We start from the raw sequence: 23972 nt of genomic DNA, 5'->3' as shown, positions 1-23972 counted from the left end.
ATATATATATATTTAGCCTCCTGTCTGACCAGTCTGATGGTTTTCTCAGTAATGGGAGTGACTGGTCTAACAAGGATCCCTTGTCACACCCTGTAGCTTGCCTACAAGCTTTGGCTTATCTTTTTATACGTCGTACTGACCATCTGTAGCCTCCTCTCATTGTCAGGTAAATGAACATGGAAGATAACCCTGGCTTAGCTTTTGGTTGGTTGGTTTGATTTGGTTTTTGTTCTAGCTTCATATAACATCCAAAGGTGATGCTACTACAGGTTCCATTTACCTTTCAGTGGGTCCCACCTATGAAAGGGGAAGAATGTCTTCAGTATTTTCTAACTGTGAGAGCACCTTCAGCATAAACACTTCAACTGCAAGACTTGGGTGACAGGAAGGCAATAAAGTATGTCATTATGTTGAGGTAAAATACATGTTTTAGGAAAAGAATGAGGACAAGTCTTCATTGGCCTAGGGATTTGTTTACTTTGTCTAACTTTTGAGTGGTTACATTGTGCCTTTTAAACTTAGTGGATGCTGTTAGTGGGAAAGCAACTATTTGTTTTTCTTTTATTTAAATTCATAGTCCATGCCAAAAAGACAGCAGTGGGAAAGACTCGGAGTATTTCTGAGTTTAGATACCTAAGCAGAAGCTGGTTATTTACACTTTGAGAAAATCTAAATTGTCATAATCACTCATAATGCTATGCCCTATAGAAAAGAACTTCCAAGTGGAATCAATATTCCCCTCATTGAACCTGATCGAGAACATTCTGGTCAGGATCAGCTTCATGTCCCTTATAACCCAGAGAATTAAACAGGACAGAGTATGATGGGTAAAAGTCAGGAGCATTCCATGCTTCACATATAAATATTGCACCAGATCCAATCTCCTTGTGATTATGTATACTATTATATATTATTCCCACTATCAGTGTTTCACTCCATCCATCCTATGGACCTATTTTCACAGTTGGTTGATTTTATTGATCTTCTTTCCAGTTCCCATTATAAGAGGTTGAGACTTACAGGGGGGAAAAAAAGATGTTTTTCACAAGGTCAGAGTAGATTCACACATCTGTGATAAAAGCCAAAAGCCTGTCCTGATGGTTGGGTTCTAGTAATGTTAGGTTTCTTAGACACCAGGTGAAGGAGAGAAAAAACACTTGTAATTTTAAGAAAGTCTTTATGGTGTCAGTATACAATCCTTGTGTATCTTCCTTAAGCTTCTGACTTTCAAACTTGAATAAGACAGAAAATATAATTGTTTAAAGGTTTACATCATTTAAAAGCGAATTGTTCATCTTAGAGTTAAAATATATTTTTTCTATCCACAGTATGTTTACCATCTTGGCCATCTGTGTTAGTTTCCTAGTGATGCTGGTACAAAATTATCACAAACTTAGTGGCTTAAAACAACACAAATTTATTATCTTCTAGTTCTGGAGGTCAGAAGTCTGGAGTGGGTCTTCAGGCAGTGTTCCTTCTGGAGGCTCTAGGGAAGAATTTGTTTCCATGCCTTTTCCACCTTCTAGAGGCTGCTTGTATTCCATGGTGTGTGGCCTGTTTCTCCATCTTCAGAGTCCCCAGTGTAGCATCTTCAAATCTCTCTCTTTGGCTTTTACACTCCTGCCTCCCTCTTATAAAGACCCTTGTGGTTATATTGGGTCGACACAGGTAATTCAGGATAATCTTACCATCTGAAGACCCTTAAGCACAGCTGCAAAGTCCCTCTTACCATGTAAGGTAACATATTCACGGGTTACAGGAATTAGGATGTGGGCATCTTTGAGAAGCTGGTGTTCTGCCTACCATAGCATTTTTCTAAGAGCTGTAATGTACACGATTGTATAATACTGTCCTACATTTAATTTTTTTCCTTTCATAAGATATACTTTTACTATAGACTGTATTACTTGTACTAATCTATTATAATTTAAGACATTTAGAAACACCTAAACTTTTTAGGAAAGCCTAGTACTTAAGTAGCTGAAAGGTCTTGCTATGTGCTAGATTATCCAGTAGTTCCTTACTTTACCAACTGGGATATTTGTACCTTTCTCTTCACGTAAGGAATTGATTTTCCTTAATAATTACACAGGTTCTTTACAAGTTCCTAGGAAGTCTTAGTATTTAAAGTTTTTGATGATGAAGATGTTGTAGGCCATTTGGTTTTGTTAAAAATCATCCTTTTCCTTCGTATTTCCCTTCCTGCATCCTCAGAAAATGATCCTAATGCCCTACTTGTAAATACCTTGGTGGTATTCCTCTTGAGACTGACAGTCCCTCTTCAGCTTTGATATAAAATGTCAAGGTCAAATATATTTAACACATACTCATCAGACAAGGTCACATTAGCTGGTTGGATTTATCTCTTTAATTCAGCATACATTTAGAAGTGATCTAACATGAGCCCCTGAAATGCAATTAGAATATTAATTCAACAGTTTTCTGTATTGCTTAGGGTGTGTGCTTCTTTCCCTGTGGTGTTGTTTCTTACACCCTGTCTTCCCAGTATGGTATGTTAGACACTAAAAAGAAAAAGACTTTGCACAGATCTGGGTTTGAATTTCTGATCTGTCATTTACTGTCTGTGGACAAGTTACTTAAACTGTAAGCTTGATTTCCTCTTCTTAAACAGAATAATAATGCTTATTCCATAGGGTTGTTATAAGATTTTAAATAAGGGCATGTATGAGCATTTAGCATGGTACATAGGGAGTACTGTGGAACGTAGTGGTAGCTGTTATAATTAATAATTATATTAATATAATTATTTTTTTCTTTAAATTCTGCCTTCTTGCTATTGTCCTTCCTTCCCTCCTATTCTGAATAGAATCTGAATTCCAGTCAGACACAGAGGAGGGAGTAGAAATACAGAGATATATATAGCTTTCAAAGTGTCCCTTACATCAGATACAGTAGAGGTACAGTCATATGTATTTGTATTTGCATTTTTCTTCTAGGAAAAAAAGCCAGCTAATGGTGATAACACTGATAGTCACCATATGGAGTTCCTACTGTATGCCAGACAATTCTTTTAGTTCACATTAATCCAAAAAAGTCATCATTGTTATCCCCATTTACAGGTGAAGAAACGGGGTCTCCTAACGTTACTTAACATGCCTAAAGTCACATAGATAATAAAGGAAAATCAAGATTTGAACCTGTCTATTCCTAAAACCTACCTTTCCGCCCTTCCCGTTAGAGAAAAGTAGAGAAACTCTTCAAAGGTATCACTGATGCATGTTTTTGTCTAAAAGTTCCAAGTGTTCCTCCAACAAAATGAGATTCTATTCTCACTTCATCAGCAATTAGTATAGTTCTTGACATTGGTCAATACTGTGTTTTCAGGATAACATTTGAATTATAGCACTCATTGCTTTATCACTGTTAAGTTATTTTCCAGTCAAGTGTTTGATTAAGTTCACTTTCCTAATGCTGCCCTTTCTTACGGTGTTTCAGATCTATTTTCTTTTCCTCTAGGAACACATCTTTGAAATCATATTATACTTAAAAAAGAAAATGCAATATTATTTGTTGAAATATAAGATATACATAAATTTTCAGGAATACATATGTTATATAAAGTATGGTACATTTATATTCAACTCTTGTGCATAATAAACACTTACAGGCCAGCAACATGCACAGGAAATTAAGATGGAGTCCTAGGTAAGGCAGCCTTTGAAAACAGATTATGTATGTATCTTGTTTTGGGAAATAGAAGACTTGGAAGAATGTGTTAAAGCTTTCTTCAATGCTGATTAAGAAAATTCCAAAATTAAGCCTTCCGTCTTTTGGACTATTATACTTCTCAGCTTCATCCTTTAAAAGCTGAGTAAACACAAGTACAAATAGCTGGATTTCTTTCTGATTAAGATTAGGTTAAAAGCTGCAGAAATTTTAAGTTCTAATACAGATAAAAATCAACAGGACCAGTGAGTTACTACTGCTTCTCAACTCTTTTTTTTTTTTTTCTGTTAAGAAATGTAAATTGAGGCGACTTCCCTGGTGGTCCAGTGGTTAAGACTCCGTGCTCCCAATGCAGGGGGCCCGGGTTTGACCCCTGGTCAGGGAACTAGATCCCACACGCATGCCGCAACTAAAGAGTTCGCATGCCACACCTAGAAGATCCCACATGCTGCAACAAAGATCCCACACATGGCAATGAAGTTCCCACATGCCGCAACTAAGACCCAGCACAGCCAAATAAATAAATAAATATTTAAAAAAAAAAAAAAAAGGTAAATTGAAATTCATCATTTGGGTCCATCTACTTTCAATTAGCCAGGCCTAGGTAAATAAGAGAATCTATCAGTAGGATATAATCAGCTTGTTCTTTGTTTGCTGGTGAGAACAAATGGAAAAATAAGTATTATCACTGCTGAACATTGTAGAATTTTTGGATTGTTATATTGATAAAAATGAATGTTTTAAAAATTGACTCTTGGTGCAGTTTGATGTGAATTCACATTTTAAGGCTCCTTCAGCACCACCACATACAAAATAGAGGAAATTAAAAAGAAAGAATCACTTTCAGGAAAAAGGTAAGTATGCATAAACCAGCAACGTAACAGAATCACAAAGCAGTTAGTAGGAATGAAGCTGCTTGCCCGCTGGGCTGCAAGTCTGGAAAGAGGTAGTTTGAATTCCATGCTCTAACAGTGACTAAAAGTACCCCATGCAAAGCAGGAGACCAGAGCCACATTTGCTTTTTGGAACTACAGCTTCTCTGCCCAAGCAAGGAATCGACAAAAAAGCCGTGACCAACTGCTCTGTGGGGAAGTGGCTTATAAGAAAGAATCTGCATTCCTGGGGAGGCAACAGAAAGAAGACGTAGTCTCCCACCCAAGACCTGGAGCCAGCTGCCCACTGGCTTGGCACTGGCTCTGCAGTATCCAGAAGAGCACCCAGGACAGGAGCCTCAGACCATCACCTTAAGTCCCAGTTGTCTTAGGGGCCAGTACCAGAATCAATAAAACTACACATAGGGGAGAACGGACCAAGGTGGTGAGGAGAAGGGGGAAGAAATTAAAATTCCCCACTCAGGAAGAATGTACTAACCAAAATTTTACAATATATGAGAAATCAAAAAAAAAAAAAGGGAATTTACTCCAAATGAAATGAAAAAAACAGAGCGATTTGAAAATGACTTTAAAATAAATATGCTTATGATACTCAAAAGATAAAGGAATTAGGAAAAAATCAGATATTACAAAACAATACCAAACTCAATGAAAAAATGAGGTAGTGGGAAGGAGAGAATTCTGAAAATGAAAAAATGTAGTCTGAAATACACTGAGTTGTTAGAATAAACTCTAGATTGGCCACAGTTAAAGAATTAATGAATTAGAAAATGAGAAATTCACCCATAATGCAGCTCAGAGAGATGAAGAATATAGAGGGGCAGATGTGCATGGAAGATGGAAGAGGCTCTACCATTCATCTCATAGGAGTTTCTGAAGATAAGTCTATCAGAATGGTGAGATAGCAGTATTCCAAAAGATATGGGCTAAAACTTTTCCAGAATTGAAGACTCAGATTGAGAATACCACCAAGTGCCACACTTGAATATTAAACAAAGCCATACCTAGACAAAAACATAATGAAGGAGTAAAACACTGAGGACAAAGAGAAAATCTTCAAAGATACTGAAAAGTTTCCTACGGTGGAAGGAAAAACTGATGGCTGTTACTGGCGCTAAGAGATGCCAGAAGTCAATAAATTAATTTCCAGAAATAACTGTCAATCTAGAATTCCATACCCAGCTAGACTATAATTTAGAAGTGAGAGAGAAACAGATTATTTTCAGACAGGCAAAGATTATTTGCTTCCTCCTCCACCCTTGCTGAAAGAGCTACTAAATGATATACCTCCACCTGGAGCAAAGTGAACCCAAAGGGAAGGAGTAGGATGTGAGAAACAACAGTGATCACGAATGTGGTAAAAATACATCGCCAAACTAAATTGCCTAATGATTATTTTTAAATTATTTTGGATGTTTCCTTTAAAAAACGGGAGCTAAAATTCTAGACATAATTAAGGAATACATGCTGTATGTTCAGTGGATAGTTAATCCATGCCGAAGTCTGTGCTGAGAATGATAGAATTACTGAATTAATTTGACTTTGATAGGGAAAAAAAGTCATAGTTGCATCTGTTAGACTTCTGGTTTTAAAATGGTGGAATAAAAAAAGGATTTTCCTCTCTTCTCTTGAATACTATCCAAAATCAACTAAGAGAATGTAGGATGCAAACTCTGATGAGTTGAGTAGCTGTCTCTTAATTGCAAACCCCTATATGTGGGGAAGGCCTGACAAATACAGTAAAGGTCAAGGTAGACCCCCAGAGAGAGCTCTCATAGCTGTGGTCTCAGAGCATAAAGCCAGCAGAATGAAATGGTCCAAAGTGTATGCTAACAATCCCTTTTTGAACAATGAGCAGATGCGAGAAAAGCTCTGGGAGTTTGATGGACTCAGCTTGGCACGATGCCTGGACAAGCAAGAAAGGCTAAACACAGAATCACAGTCAAAGCCGTATTTGTAGGAATCAATCTGTTGATGGAGAAGGAAGGAAACTGAATTCTATGTAACCCTGTGGTACAGATCTCATTTGGGAAAGTAAAGGCCTCTGTCACAGACACAGCCCTGTGTCATAAAGAGAACACCTGGCGCCTTCTGGTCTAGGACGTGGTCTTCTTCCCTCTTCAGTAACATGAACCTCCTACAAATAGGTGTTCAGAAGTGATCATCTTATTTTCAAAATGGTCATCCCAACAGAGCCAGCTTAGGCAGCTTCATCACTTACTAGGTTAGTCCTTACACAAATTCGTAACCTCCCTAAACCATGGTTTTTGTTAAAATAGGGTGATAGCTCCTCCCATATAGCACTGTGAGTAGGATTAAATAATATATGTAAAACACTAGGCATGCCAACACATGATTAAAAGTCAGTAAATATTTGCTAATCCACAAAGAGGTCCAACCATCTATCTGTGAGGTGGAACTCCCAGGGCTAAGCACTGACTGGCCTTCCTTTTCCTCCCTCTTGCTGTCTTAAGAGTAGTGATTAAGATCACAGATACAGGAGCAAGAATGCATGAGTTTGAATCCTACCTCTTTCACCTACTAGCCCTATGATCTTGGCCAAATTATTCATCTGGCCCTCAGTTTTCCCATCTGTAAAGTGGGAATAATAACAGTACCTATATCACAAAGTTGTAAGGATTAAATGAGTTAATTCTTGTAGAGCATTTTGTATAGTGTCTGGGATAGAGTAGTTCAGTACATATTAACTATTAGTAGTATTTTTCAAGAATTACAAGGCACACCATAGATATGGTTACCATACTTCTTAGGTTTTTAGGAACAGTCACTTTCTCAGGAATGGGATTCTTTTTTCTTTTTTTTAACATTTTTTTTTTTCCAGATTGCTTTATTCTTTTTTTTTTTTAACATCTTTATTGGAGTATAATTGCTTTACAATGGTGTGTCAGTTTCTGCTGTATAACAAAGTGAATCAGCTATACATATACATATATCCCCGTATCTCTTCCCTCTTGCGTCTCCCTCCCTCCCACCCTCCCTATCCCACCCCTCTAGGTGGTCACAAAGCAACGACCTGATCTCCCTGTGCTATGCGGCTGCTTCCCACTAGCTATCGGTTTTACATTTGGTAGTGTATATATGTCCATATCACTCTCTCACTTTGTCCCAGCTTACCCTTCCCCCTCCCTGTGTCCTCAACTCCATTCTCTCCATCTGCGTCTTTATTCCTGTCCTGCCCCTAGGTTCTTCAGAACCTTCTTTTTTTTTTTTTTTTTTAGATTCCATATATATGTGTTAGCATAAAGTATTTGTTCTTCTCTTTCTGACTTACTTCACTCCGTATGACACTCTAGGTCCATCCACCTCACTACAAATAACTCAATTTCGTTTCGTTTTATGGCTGAGTAATATTCCATTGTATATATGTGCCACATCTTCTTTATCCATTCATCTGTCGATGGACACTTAGGTTGCTTCCATGTCCTGGCTATTGTAAATTGCGATGCAACGAACATTGTGGTACGTGACTCTTTGAATTATGGTTTTCTCAGGGTATATTCCCAGTAGTGGGATTACTGGGTCGTATGGTAGTTCTATTTTTAGTTTTTTAAGGAACCTCCATACTGTTCTCCATAGTGGCTGTATCAGTTTACAAGGAATGGGATTCTTTAAACATAGAATTGACTGATTTTTTTTTTTTTTTTTTTTTTTTTGGTCGGGGTGTAATACCCTATTGCTAGATCATGTATTCCAAATTTTGGTTGATTTTGATCATAAGCAAAATTCTGTTTTGCCAATGGTTAGTTATTTTTTTAAGGTAGATCAACACCATGTGTTGAATAAATTGGTTGTGGGCTGGTACCACCCTTGAATAACTTTAGTTATGAGGCTAGAGCACAGATCTGCAAACTATAGGCGTCAGGCCAGATCCAGCCTGTTTGGTAAAAAGTTTTATTGAAATACAACCATGCCCATTAATTTACATATTTGCTTATAACTTTCACACTACAACAACAGATTGAGTAGTTATGCCAAAACATCATGGCCTTCGAAGCCTAAAATATTTACTATTTGGCCCTTTACAGAAAAAGTTTGCAGACTCCTGCCCTAGAGTAGTAGTTTTCAGTAAACGTTTAGTCAAAAACAGCATTTCTGGATGCATTTGATCATGGGCATTAGCGTACTTTGAAAATATAAAGGGTAATGTAATTAGAGGGAAGTTGGCAGTGATATGGTTCCAGTCCCCCATAATGTTTTTTGTGACTGCATAAATCTGTCAGTCTACAAGAAGATGGTAGGGAATCCCACTCCTTTCTCTTAGTGTGGGAAACATCAGATTTGGGACCTAAGAGCTTGCTGCTGATCTTTTTGTTAAGGGATGCTGTCAAGGCCAATATGTCTAAAATTAGAGAACAGAACAGAAGGAGGGCAGACAACAGGGACAGACATGCAACTTCCACTCATAATCACAGAACTCAAGTCCCTGTGGGGTTGCCTGGCCGGGTTCCCTGTTGAGAAGGGAGATCTCCGATGGACTTGGATCATCGGGACTATCTTTTTCTTTTCTTTCCTCTTCTTTGCTTTGGATTTTTTGTTTCATTTTCTTCAGAATGATTGACTTTTTAATCTCAGCTTATAGAAAACATCGCTATTTAAATCTGTTGGGAATGTTTAAATGGGTAGAAAGTAGGAATTCAGTAAGGGAGAGCATCGTGTGTGTGTGTTTTAGTAACTTTATTTTCTAAAAATCTATCCTACAAGTGTTTTTTTCCTACATCTTCACTTCTTTAAATAGAAACAAGGGCAAAAGCTTATCATGATACGGGTCTAGTCAGCCAAATTCAGCTTTTAATAAGTTGAGGTCAACCAGAAGTTCTGCACTTGGCTGCTACAAAGCACTGTCCTTCCAGCAGCATTGCTTGCCCTTCTCACGTCTTTTCCCAGGGATGGAGTCTGCGGCATCAGCTGCTGAGAGAGAGGGATGGGGATGATAGGCTGTTACGGCATAGAGCACATACTGATACTCTCTTGAGTAAGGGACCTCCTGGCTTTGCCAGAGAGTGATGGCAAAAGAGGAGATGTCAGCTTTGGACGTTATGATCTCTTCTGTCAGGAGTCGTGCAGCTCCCTGGGGGTACGTGCCTCCTGGGTGGTAAGGAGGAGTCTGGATGCAACCGGTCACCGATCTTGCAGACATCCTGCCCATTTCCATGACTACACACCACAACAAATACATCTGTTGCTCATTTAAAAGCCAGCAAAGCTCTCAGTTGGGAAACTGAATCCAGATCCTCAACCAGAATTTAACAAGAAGGAAAAGATTCTCTTGGTTGCCAAGCTCCAAGAGGTCATTAGCTGTTGTTCTTCCTTTTTAGTTCCTATTTCCAGCCACCGTCAGCTCACCAGTGCCTCTCGGACACTTATGCTCCCTAGAGATGACCTAGTCTTTCTGGCAGACCTCCGTTAGGGTGGGAAAGCCCAAGATAAAGATGCTCATGTACAGCTAGTCAGGTCAGAGCACTAGCCTAGACCTCTTTGAGTAATAACGAGTGTTATGTTTCCTACTCATTTGTTGCCTTTCTATTTAATTTGACCAACACGTTCTGCCCTAGCCTTCACTGAAATGAGCCCAAGTCCCTGTGTAGCAGAGCTCTGGGTGACTGTGCTGGCAGGTGCTCTACTTGGACTCAGCCCCAAAGTTCTAGGGACAGTTCCAACCTGCTCACGCAGTTCCTCCTGCCCACCACCCCCAAAGCCACGGAACAACCTTTTGCTGCCTCTTTTTCTTGCTTTTGACTAAAGTATATGTGTGGAAAAACTTAACGTGAATATGCCGCTTGAGGGTACAGCTGGGTGGCAATAAATGATCAGATCACTAATGGTGGATCTGCTTCTATTCCTGAACTTAAACCAAGAAAGATAGTAGTCTAGCTTCTTACCAAGAGTATCCATTAAAATATTGCCATGGAAATAAACTGCCTGGTGGCCCTTCAAGTTTGCACAGTTCTCAGACTCCTTTTCGTCTTTAAGAATACTAAGTTTTCCTGTGTTCGGCAGAGCTGAGGAATCTATTTTCTTCCATCTTCCCTGCTGTTTCAACGTCTTGTTTTAGATCATTTGTGTCAACTTACATTTATTCAAAATAAGCAAAGTGTTCAATTACCTGAAAAAGAGAAAAAACTGCAATGCCACAGATTCCCTATAACTTCTAATAATTACGTCTGTATCGACTAACATGTGAATCAAAATATGCATGTTCTTGATGTCTTCTAGTTCACAAAAGGGAATGATTGCTGCCTTCTGTCAAGCTAATGCCGATATGATGATACGTAAAAACATTCTGCTTGCAGCTGCAAGTTAGCAAGCCATATAAGGGAACGCTTTAATTATAGCTTCATCCTGCAGTAAAAGTGCTTCATTAGACTCATGTAAGATTTTACTTGAAGCTAGATTTCTTTCTGAAGATTTACAGAATTAAGAAAAAGATTTCTTTTCCTATTCATCTTCCTCTTTCACTTGTTGACCTTGATCCGTACCTACTTCCACCCTAGTTTCCTCCTATAACAAGAACATAAGGAAATTTTAGTCTGTCAGTTAATAGATACTCTCTTGACTGGTTGCTGACTTTCACTTCAGAGTTATGAGTTTTCAAATGCTATCTGTCTTTAGTATTTTGACCAGGTCTTCAGTGCAAAATAAATATTTCACACTTACAAAGTCCCTTTCTGTACTGAATCGAGTGGTACTGTTTTGCATTTTGCCAGTAATGTTATTAAAAACCGTTCAAGTACCAAAGCTTGAGTATGATTTCATACATACCTTCAAGGGTGTCACTCACTAAAAGGTGAGCAAGGGTATTGCTCTTGGCTGTCTTGAGTGGCAGTGAAGGGTGGAGTGACGGCTAGCATCCCACTTCTCTCTGCTGCTGTTTCCAGTCCTAGTGGTCACAGTGACTGCAGTATATGGTCTGTCTTGTACAGTACACTATTTCTTACCTTGCTGCCGTTTTTTCTTTTAGTTTACCCATGGATACATTTTTGATAAGGCGGCAAGTAGAAAATGGGTATTTGAATCTACACTGCACAGAGAAAATGACATTTTGAATCTTGTTTTGAATCTTGTTACTAAGAGTAGCTACAGCTACAAATTCAAAGCAGAAAATGAGATTTTAATAATAATACTTAATACTAGTGTATTAAAGGCTTTTTTAAATCATAAAATTAGGTTAATGCTTATTTTTCAATAGCACCTACTTTTTTATCCTTATAGTACAGAATTGAGTAAAAAAGAACTTTCTAAAATAAAATTTAGTATTTTTAATTAGATAATGTTATGGACTGCATGTTTGTCCCCCCCCCCCATAATTCATATGTTAAAACCCCAACCTGCAGTGGGATGGTATTAGGAGGTGGGGCCTTTGGGGGGTATTAGGTCATGAGGGTAAAGCCCTTACGATGAGATTAGTGCCCTAATTATTAGAAGAGAGCTTGCTTCCTCTCTGTGCTATGTGAGGACATAGCAAGAAGATGGCCATCTACAACACAAGGAGAGAACCTTTCATTTAGTTAAATAAAACACTTTTAAGGAGGTCTTCTAAAACTGGATACTCTCCTCAAAATGTTTTGAAAATGTGAACATCATCCCTTTTATTGGTCAGGACAACACTTGGTTATGCTATGATAACAAACATATGTCAGAATCTCAGTGGCTTAACAAATAAGACGTTATCTCTCACTTCAACAAGTTCCGTGAATTTAATTCCTCTTGAGGGCAGCTTTTAAGTGGTGACTCAAAGATCCAGTTTGCTTGCATCTTGTTGATCCACCGTCTCAACAAGTTCCTTCCAGAGTCAAATTCCACGGGGCAAAAGAGAGCTCCAAGGCCACCCTGGACTTCTCGTAACCTCAGCCCAGAAGTGACTCATTGCTTCTTCTTACAGCCTACTGGCTGTATTACCAATCTAACTGCAAGGAAGGCTGGAAAATAGCTACTTTCTACGTATCCAGGAAGAAGGAAAATGAAACACAATTTTGTCAACACCTATCATTATTTCTACCAAACCCTTTGTGTGTATCATGGAGAAGCACTTTTTGAGATCCGTAATTTCTGATCAGGTAACTTGAACTGATCTTATAGTAAGTTACCAACCCAAAGACTCTGCTTTTTCCCTTTCAAAATCCATGATATAGTGTCAGCAAACAAGTCATCTTTAACAAGCCATTCTCCCTTACCCTGGGCGCTCCCTCTGTGTCTCTTGAAACTCTGCTTTTTCATTTCTATCTTTACCATTATAGCTCAGGCCCTTGTCATCTTTTCCTGGAATATTTGCAATAGTCTAATCACTGGCCACCTTACTTCCTTTCATTATTCCCACCCCAACCGGATTATCATTATTTATTCAGCATTGTGTGGTCTCTCTACCTTATAAATTTCAAGGAGCATTAGCCTCTGTATTATTCATGTGATATGTAACAGTTACATACCTTAAAAGTACCAAAATTTATTCCTCAAAATATAAAGATCCTTCACACAACAAAGACTACAAGTGGCTTATAATGATACTTAGAAAACCCAATGAGTGAAACGCAAGATATTTTTAAATTGACAGAAATTTTTATCTTTTAGATGTGATTCTGATAACAGTTTAACCTGTTCGTTGGCAAGGGATGAAATATATGAAAAGTTTATTCTTCTAAATTGAGTTTTCAATGCTTAATCCTTTCTATTTTTTTAATCCTTTTTAAACGTGTGGTATTTAAACAGGAGGTGTGAAAAACATGCCTTCCTTCATATATTCTAAGTAGAGTAAACACAGGAAGAAGCAAAATCTGTTTTGGTTTTCACTCACTTTGTGTGTCATCTTTTCCCCACCAGAACCATAACAACAATTTTGGAAATAGTGCTGTTTCTTTTGAAAGTAGCATATTCTATAGCAGTCAAATATCCTGAGCTTGTATTCTGTACATTATTATATCTTTGACAGAATACAAAGAAATCCCAAACAATTTAGAAAAATGCTGTAAAACTGGAATTTTATTTCAGGACATCCAGAACTTGATCCTTTCTGTGTGCTGGTTAGAATAGCACAATCTAAGAAGAATACCAATGAAAATAATGATTTAGGCATAAATAGTAACCTCATCACATCTTTGTAAAACCATTGTCTTTATCAGTTCACTATCCATTCAGCAAGCATCTCTTGGACACCTAATAAATGATAGACATCGTACCTGGAAATGCCAAAAAATAAAGGGGCTTCCCTTGTGATCAAGAATAAGTACAAATAAGTAGACCAACAGTTTGGGTGCATTATAATAAAATACTTCATCAGAGAAATGCTAAGGGTTCTATGGGAAGCATAGACAGAATGGGAATCAGAACTGAATTCCAGAAGGAAGAATTGTGGCTTAGGTTACCAAGGTGATGAAGAGGGAAGGAAAACAGCATGTGAATGTCATGTTCATATCCTAAGTATAAGCAAACATCATGCGGCTGGGACAAATGAAAATCTACCCTTGGTACTTTAAGATTGGGTACATATATACAATGGAATATTACTCAGCCATAAAAAAGAACGAAATGCCATTTGCAGCAACATGGACGGACCTAGAGACTGTCATACTGAGTGAAGTAAGTCAGACAGAGAAGGACAAATATCATATAATATTGCACATATGTGGAATATAAAAATAATGGTACAAACGAACTTATTTACAAAACAGAAATAGAGTCACAGATGTAGAAAACAATCTTATGGTTACCAGGGGGGAAAGGAGGGGAGGGATAAATTGTGAGATTGGGATTGACATATACACACTACTATATATAAAACAGATAACTAATAAGGACCTACTGTATAGCACAGGGAACTCTACTCAAAACTCTGAAATGACCTATATGTGAAAAGAATCTAAAAAAGAGTGGATACATGTACACGTATAAGTGATTCACTTTGCTGTACACCTGAAACTAACACAACATTGTAAGTCAACTATACTCCAATAAAAATTTTAAATGAATAAAATAAAACTAGGATAACCAAGTGAGGAAAAGAAAAAAGATTTCGCCTCACAAGGTGTATCCTTAGGAAACTCTTATGATACCAAAAAAAAAAAAAAAAAGTGATAATAGTTACACAGACTTGAATTCGAATCAAGATTCTGTCACTCACCAGCATTATAATCTTAGGTGAATTTCTGACTTTTATCAGTTTTAAGAGGGGGATAAGAGTATCTGTCTTAAAGGGTAGCCATTAAGGTTTACAAAATAATGGATGTAAAGCATTTAGCACAAGTCCTGGTACACAGCAGGCACTTAGCAAGTCATAGTCCCTAGTAAGAAGAGTACAAATGGAAATGGGTTGCATTTGTAACTTTCATAATAGACATCCAGGTCTACAGTCGGTTGAGCATTCTTTCTTTCAGTTTGTATCTTGTTAATATAAATTGAAAATATTTGTGTTTAAAATGATACAGAATAGATTAAAATTCTTTATGTAACTGAGAATAATTCGATTCAGTTGATGATAATTGCAGTGGATTTTAATGACCAGTTGGCAGGAGTTTTCAGAGCATTCTTCTTAGGAAGTAAAATGTGTCACAGGAATTCACTAGTAATCAAACAAAATACATGTAGACTGTAGAATAACTAACGAATAGTCACGAAAGCCATTGGAATTTTATATCAATTTCAAAATTAAGTATGATACCAGAGAGATGGTACAACTGCCAGCCTGGACAGAAACTGTACTTGACACATGTCAGCATAGCTGCTCACTCATTGCCATATTCCCAGTTTGTCTGTGAGGTGAGATTCCGGTTTTGCATTCACCATATTAAAACAAGAAATTAAATGACTCTCAAGTTCATAAGGGTGCCAGTATGGGACAGAGTCAGAAAGAGAAACTGAAGTTCAGTGAACTGTCTGCTGAATTCTGTTACCCATGACAATGTCTGAAGCGTAATTGACCCAAACTTTGAAATATCATAAAAGGAAATAGGTCATGGCTGCAGGCTGACTTGATTCTCTTATCTCCTAAAAAATAGGATTTAACTACAACAGTAATGACCTAATCCAGTAGTAAAGTAACCCCGGTGACTGTAATAGAAGGTTTTTGTTATGTTCAGCATATTTCGCCTGAAATTTAGCAGCAGGCTTATCTTTGTCTGTGGAAGTTCATCTGTCTTATTTCACCTGCTCAAGATAAGAGGTTTCCCGTGCTGCACTGTTTGATTCTCGTCACATTGCCAGTTTAAGGACTGAACTGTCAGAAGAGCTTTCAGTAATTGAAAGTTTTCCTCACAATTCTTCAGTCCTTTGGACCACATAAATTGGCCATATAAGATATCCCTGGTGCCGTATACGTGTACACTTTTCCTTGAAGTGTATGATTTTCCCCTTGGATTTTATGATTATGAAATCAGAGCTGGGCAGTATCATACACTGAAATCACAAACTGGTGTATGGGTACATATTCACTGCTGTTAAGGGTCACACTTTCCAAAGGGGACACTCGTATAGGTTGTCTTAAGGAAATCAACTGCCTGATTCTCAGCTTCTGCATGTGTTTTTCTCGAACGTTGAAGACCATGATGGAGCTGAAAACCTCACTGAGCTCGAAGACCATGATGGAGCTGAAGACCTCACTGAGCTCCAAGCCAGCAAACATGGCTTCTAGGGTCAGCTCTGCAGTACCTGGGATGTGCCTGGAGCAAGTCCTTTCACTCACCCCTCCGACCACACTTTTCTCTCCTAGGAACTGGATGATCCCTAAGTCGCTTTCCAGTGGAAAGCATAGGGATATTAGCTTGTTTTACATGAAGAGGTCACGCTAAATTCCCAAAGAGGCTGATCACTTAATGGCAATAGGACTAAGAGACAATTTGAATTAGTTTGAGGTAAAACATCTCTGAGAAACAATGTGGGCTGGACACATACTACATGTGGCAATCGTATTTTCTTAAAGGGCACAGTAAATTCGTTTTTGATTATTGTAAAGGATAGTCAACCTCAGACTTTGTTCTCTATTTCTAGAGCCTCAAACCACTCAACCTTTTATTGTTTTAATCCAAGACCATTTAACTTCCTATTCCATGTTAATAAATTAGCCCTGGTGAGTTCTTTCTCCTTGGTGAGGTTTCTCTATATTTTCCACCCTTTGTATCCTTATTTCATGTTTGTAAAAATGTACTTATGTTCATAGAGTAGTACCAGCCACATAATGCACGGGATGTATAGGTTGGGTACCCTCCTTGGCACTAAATATACAAATAAAGAGGAAAAAGTCAGGAAAATATAAGAAACTCACAGTCTATTTGGCTAAACAGACACTTAAATGGGTAATTTTAATACAATGTGTTAAATATAGTAATGGAGGCATGAATAAAGTGCTAGGGAAGCTTGGAAGAGGGAGCATAATCTTATTAATGTTGATGAAGTTACTCTTCTTTTGTTGCTTGTGCTTTTGGGGTCATATCTAGGAAGCTATTGCCTAATCTAAGGTGAGGAAGATTTGTGCCTATGCTTTCTCTGTTTCACAGTTTAGCTCTTACGTTTAGGTCTTTGATCCATTTTGAGTTAAATTTATGTATGGCGTGAGGTAAGGTCCAACTTCATTCTTTTGCATGTGGATATCCAGGTGTCCTAGTACATCTAACTGAAGACTGTTCTTTCCCCATTGAATTATCTTGGCACTATTATAGCGCCTTTTGGATGTACTGTCCTGACTTAGATTCCACTATGCCAAATTCACCTTGGGTTTTCTCCTGCCTCTCAGGCTATTTCTTCTCAATGTCCTTTGCAGGCACTTTTACCTTCACCTTACTCTAAAGGCTAAAATTCTTAAAGGTATGGTTTGGGGACCCCTTCCCTTCTGTCTCTCGTGTTGCTTTCTAGGTAAGCTTACCCATTCCCACTCTCTTTCTATGCCGGTGACTTAGAAGTTTCATCTCCATCACAGACTTCTCTGCAGAGCTTCTATAGGAATATCTCTTTGCTTACTGACTTCCCTTAGATATTTCAAAGACAACTTAAGCATAAAGTTATCCAAAATGAAATACCTGATTCTCGTATCTGCTCACCCTCCAAGGAAATTTGTCTTTCCAACAACTTTTTCTCTCTTGTAAAGATAGATACCTACTTGCTCAAGTCGGAAACCTGGGATTCACTCCCTGTTCTTCCTTTTCTCTCATCTCCCATGTGTAGTCCCTCAGTATATGTCTTAAATCTGTCCAGGGCTCTCATCTCCACTGACATCATTCTAGCTCAGGCCACCAGTATCTCTTACTTGAGTTACTGCAATAGCTTCTTAACTGTTTATTCTGTTTTTCCTCATGCTCCTGTTCTCAGACTATAGCTACAGCAAGAATGTAAAAAATGACCGTGGTCCAGGTTAACCCTGTTTTAAAACCCTGCAATGGCTCCGAGTTACACTTAATATCCATCTCATTACCATGGTCTATAAGTCCCTACGTAATCCACTCCTGCTTCTCTCCCTAGGCTCATCTCAAACCATGTTCCCCCTTTTATAGCTTATACCAGTCTTTTGGCTCATGAAACACACAAGTTTCTTTTCCCCCTTTCAAGCCTTTGCACATGGATTTTGCCCCAGCTTGTCTTTTCACATCACAGCTTAAATATTAGCTCTTCAGACAGGTCTTCCTTACTGATGCTTCCCCTTCCCTTGAATTCACTATCACAGCAAATTGTTCGTTAACAGCCCTGCAGTTTTTAGATTGTACTTGTGTGTGTGTGTGTGTGTGTGTGTACATAACATACATACACCTACACATATTGTTTTAAACTATACATAATTTGCCTCTTGTTTCTAGACGAGCTCCTTGCCTGGCACGGGGGGTGCAGACAGTGTGTTGGGAGAGCGTGTCTCTTTTACCTAGGACTGTGCCTAGGGCAGATAAAAGACGACTGAAAAACATTTCAGTGAATAAACAAACAAACCAGCAGGGAAATTTGGAAAAGATGGGGTGACATCTGATGGGTGCAAATTACCAGGTAGTCCAGGAAAGAAAGGGCATCACAGGTTGAGGAATAACCAGAGTGTACAAAAGCTCAGAGGCAAGAAGAGAGATGGTATGTTTGAAGATATTGATTGTATTCTTTAAAGACTGGTGGGATGTCGTGCATGGAGAGAAAATACTTTTATTTTTGCTTTGTTTCATGCTTAATTTTTAAAATATTTCTACTAAGCAAAACTTGAAAAATCAAATTTTCTTACCCTTTTAAACATTGTTTATTGCAATTTAATGGGACTGATTATTTTGAACATTTTAGATGCTTTAAACAGATAAGACATAAAAGAATATTTTATTTAAGCCTGTTATGAACTAGCAACACCATGAGTTTAATATATGTCTTCATTATTTCTTTACTTCTTCATAGATCTTCTAAATGTAATTGAAATGCTTTTTTTCATGTTTCCTGAGTCTAGAGGAATTGGGTTGGCAAATAGTTGGCTTTTGGACAGGGCACAGCCTGACTCTGAATTCAAACCTGAGTCCCTGGATATCTCACTGGGTCCCTTTTTGTAACTGGACTTGATGTTTCACATCAGCAGCACTGTTAAGCACACGGTTGTTATGTGAGTCCGTCTGGTTGATGATGAGTTTTCCTCCAGATCAGGGTACCCTCTGCTTTGCTTGGCCGGCATTACATAGTCCTCCACCATGTCATTATTATACACTGATCTGGTATATTAGGAAACATACAGATGCCTCATTACTTACTATCTTATTGTAATTTGTCATGTTATCCAGCGGTTTCTTCTCCTAGCAGATGTGATCTGAACAGACAGCCAGATTTCTAATGACCATTGACACCCATCAGTCCTTTCTGGAACAGTTTCCATTCTTTTGGCTTACTCATAGTTTCCTGTATTTACCCATTGCTATTGGTACAGATAGACACAAATAATACTTTTATAGAGAGATAAATACATAGAAGAAATCAAATATCCAAGTATTTTAATAATCCTTACTTATTAAAGTCAATAAAATAAATTAAGCATCCAATTATAGTTATTCTTATTTTAGATTTCAACTTCATTTTTGTACATTTTCTATTAACTCAGCATTAAAAAGTTATGGCTTCCACAAAGTTATATAAAATTATTATAATTATCCTCTTCATTGTCATAACTTTTATTGCTATTGAAGTTCTGACATCACAACTGATATCACAACTTGTCTAGTAGGACCTGCTTTAAACTGGCTTCTCTTTCCTTTCAGCATTATCCCTACCATCCTTGAAGGTATCCTCGTTGTCTGGCAGTAAGACATTTCAGACCTGAGTTTTCCTTGCCCCAAGGCATAGAATTCACTACTTTCCAAAGAACTTTGCTTTCTTCGAGCAGAAAACGGCGTTAGCCACCAAAACCTAAGTGCTAGGTTTGCATTTAATCATCAGTGTTGAAACAAAAAAGCTGCTATTGCCAATGTTTAGACACTCTTAAGGACAGAGCTGGACCCAGTGTTCCTTGTTATTCACATTGATTTTTTCCAAATTCGTTTATTATACACTCTACCTATAGTAAGAGACTGATAAAATTTTAATGATTGATTTTTCTAAAATTTGTCAAAAAATTAGGCAGTAGAAAGAGATTGGAGTCTGTTGGGGGTGGCCAGTAAGTAGCATGGCATGAAATCAGGAAGGACTGCTTTAGCTGACTGTGTTGTATTATGAGTGTGCCAACAAAAGGGTTGAGACAAGGAAGAAACATGATCAGGTTAGCAGTATGGAAAGAAGGGCCTGCTATGTTCGAGAACTGAGAGACCAGTGGCAGGAAAACCACCCAGGCCTCTGTGGTGGTCCGGTATGACCTGGTAGGTACTAGAAATAGAGTGGAGAGTTGGGTGAAGAGCGCTTGCTGAGATAAATGCCCTGGACTGCATGAACATTTGGATGTGATGGACAGTTAAAGGTGAATTGAGCGTAGGATGCTGGGTGACAGAAGAGCCATTAACTAATAGTGAATTCAGGAGGAGGAAAAGGTCAGATGGAGGGTGAGGAGGGAAAGAATAGGCTAAGATTAAGGTAAAATCTGAGAAGCAGACATGTATAGATTATGTCTAACCCATGTTTATTCTACAGTAAATGTGCTGAATGAATCAGTTACTACTAACACTGCAGTGTATATTAAGTTCCTACTGCACTACCAACACTATCACTATGATAAGTATATATTTTATTTAATTCTCAAAACAAACTCTATGAAAAAGAGGTACTGTTTTTATAACCATTATGCTTATGAGAAAAACACAGGCTCACAGAGATTAAGTAACTGACCTGAGGTCACATGCTAGTGACATGGCAGAGACATACTCAAACCCAGACCTCTCTGACCTCACAGCCCTAACCAAGAAAGGAGTGAAACTGACTGGGAAGAATCAAAGTGATGGGGGTTCTGGGGAGGTTATCAAGAAACAGTGTGTTATAGACGCCCAGGGAAAAAGCAGCTTTTAAGTCAGCCCACTTGTAGTCCAGTGGCCAAGTGAAGGAAACTTAAGCAGTAGACTTGATAAGTCATTGATGAATTTGAGAGACAGTGTTAGGAGAGTGGGGTGGAAGCCACTTCACTAAAAGTACAGAGTGCCTGGGAATAGGAGTAGCCTCTTCCTTCAGCAATGTTCAGGGTGAGTGAGAGTAGGGAAGGAAAGATGAGCTAAAGTGGAAAGCTTAATGGAAAGACTCTTTAGTGCCAGATAACTGAAGTGTCTAAATGGCTAAAGTGTTGGCTATGTGCCCAACACTAAGTGCCGTACTTGTACAACCTCATTTATTCTTCCCAACAATGTTTTGAGGTAGGTACTAGATCAACCCTCACGAAAGGTGAGGAAACAGACTGAAGCCCAGAGGGTAAGGTATTCATTCAGGGTCACACAGCTAGCAAGTACCACGCTGCCCATGTTGAACAGAATTTGTTTTGGCCAGTAACATTGTAGAGGGTTTTCAAATTGTATCTATCAGGACTTGAAACTGTGGTTATTAAAGTAAAAAGCCCTCACCTCCAACTGTAATAAAAGCAGAGAGCTGCCGATCATCACCGCCTTATTGCCATACACACCAAAGACAGAGAACAAAATCAATTTTACCAAACTTAGAGGCACTTTAGGTGGTTGACCTCAGGAGAAGGGTTCCCTCTTTGAAGCTGCATTTCAGCCACCCTTCTGAGAACAAAAGAGAACCAAAAGAAGTCCTGATGCCCTATAACTCCTGGAAGAACATGTTCATAAGGACCAAGTTTCAATGAATATTAAAAGACTGGTGGGGCTTCCCTGGTGGTGCAGTGGTTAAGAATCCACCTGCCAATGCAGGGGACATGGGTTTGAGCCCTGGTCCGGGAAGATCCCACATGCCGCGGAGCAACTAAGCCCATGCGCCACAACTACTGAAGCCTGTGTGCCTAGAGCCCATGCTCTGCAACAGGAGAGGCCACCGCAATGAGAAGCCCACACACCGCAATGAAGAGTAGCCCCCGCTCGCCACAACTAGAGAAAGCCCGCACACAGCAATGAAGACCCAACGCGGCCAAAAATAAATACAAATAAAATAAATTTTTAAAAAAAGACTGGCGAATTTCTTTACATATCCTGAGTTTAAGCATTTAAAGGACATGAATAAAATCCTAAATGTTTGACCCTTGCCCTTGAAAATACTGGGACAGCGAATTGAAAGGAGGGTATGAACTCATACCTTTTATAGGACGGGGAGGGTCCATTGGGCTTTCTCCTGAGTTCTTAGCTATGGCACATGCCTTTGACTTGGGAACAGGCGGAGGTTCCACTAAATTACTTTAACATTGCCAGCAGAAGAGAATCACCTGATAGAATGGTCCATTCTTCTTCCTTTGGTAATACCAGCAATAGATAACTCCAAGGTCTCCTTCAAGTAGACTTTTGAGTTTATGGGTTTACAAAGTATTCCTGAACTCTGAGTCCATTTTTCTTTGTCATCCAGCTGCAGGAAACAAACAAGTTTCATGGTCCCTGAAATTAGCCACCAACTTAAGACAAAAGATGATTCTGGAACTGCCACTCAGCATGCTATATCTGTTCTGCTGCCTCTATAAAGCAAGCCTTTTTAATGTAATTATATGACTAGTCCATCTATTGCTAAAATGATGAGGACAGCCTGGATTGATTTATTTTTCCTGCTTTAACTTAGCAATCAGTATACTTTATTGTAGCATTTCCCAAAACAGATTCTGCAGAAATCCACCCTAAGATAATCTATGCAGAAGGAACCTGTGAGTAAATATATTGGGGAAATTCTGCTAGCAGATCTTTCCTGCTCCCACCCCTACCTTCTTTTGATTACAATCTATGTTAGTATATTAAAGGTTTTCCAAAACCTTTCATTTCCCAGTTTTTGCCAGTTTTCCAAAACTGGCATTTCATAGAGTCATGTACCATAGAATTGAGCTTTCTATGTAGCACTGTTTTAAACCACAGAACCACTTTGGGAAATGCTGACATAGTTGTTCAGAGCTTTGAGGTCAACTCTCAGTTTCTATGTACTCAGCTTTTTTAGAGTCCATATATAAGTGAGGTCATGCAGGTTTTTTTCTTTCTGTGTCTTGCTACCATGGGCAGGGAGGTGGGGGAAATGGGAACGTGTTGGTCCAAGGATACAAAGTTGAAGTTATGTAGGATGAATAAGTCTAGAGATCTAATGCGTAGCATGATGACTATAGTTGAATACTAGAAGTTTGCTGAAGAGTGATTTCAGGTGCTCTCACCACAAAAAAAAAAAAAAAGGGAAAAAATGGTACCTATGTGAGAAGAAGGCTATGTTAAAATTAACTTGACTGTAATTATCATTTCACTATGTATATGTATATCAAATCATCATGTTGTACACCTTAAATATATACAATTTTTATTTTACAAAATGATTTTTTAAAAAGAGCTTCGGGGTCAAGATCTAGGTGAACTTGGGCAAGCTATCTCCCCTTCCTGACCACCTGTTTCCTTAATTGTAAAGTAGGGTAAGAATATATTTCTTTGAGGAATTTGACAGTTTAACATAGCACTGCACATAGTAACCATTCAGTGAATTGTAGCAGTTTCTGCAACTAGCTGATGTTCACACTGCATCAGTGCCCAGCATGGGTTAACAACTCTTCCTTTTGGAAAGCTGATGTAACATAACCTGGATTTGTAACAGAATTTATCTGATTAGGCACTACCACAAAAGTACAAATGGAATTTTAAAATTTAACAGTTTGGAAGAATCTCCCATCTCTAAGGGGCTCCTACAGGTTGTCCTACATTGAGATGCAGCTGTGTGATTAGTATTGATTAGTCAATGTAATGTAGAAAGAACTTGGTAATTTACCCAAGCTCTCAGATAATTAATGGAGACTGTGAAATAAGAACTAACTTGTTTCACCAGGTGGGACTTTGCATTTAATCACTC

General features: G+C 38.5%; 1 protein-coding gene across 2 annotated transcripts in view; it reads left to right on the top strand.

Annotated features, from left to right (window-relative positions):
* STXBP6 (syntaxin binding protein 6) overlaps nucleotides 1–23972 on the top strand; it is a 261893-nt gene that overhangs the window by 216631 nt on the left and 21290 nt on the right. The gene's annotated exons all lie outside the window — the stretch shown is intronic.

Source organism: Monodon monoceros, unplaced genomic scaffold (genome assembly GCF_005190385.1).
Source record: "Monodon monoceros isolate NGI ecotype Baffin Bay Population unplaced genomic scaffold, NGI_Narwhal_1 Super_Scaffold_21, whole genome shotgun sequence".
NCBI lineage: Eukaryota > Metazoa > Chordata > Mammalia > Artiodactyla > Monodontidae > Monodon > Monodon monoceros.
Note: the sequence above shows the minus strand (reverse complement) of the source record. Positions and strands in the feature narration are given on the sequence as shown.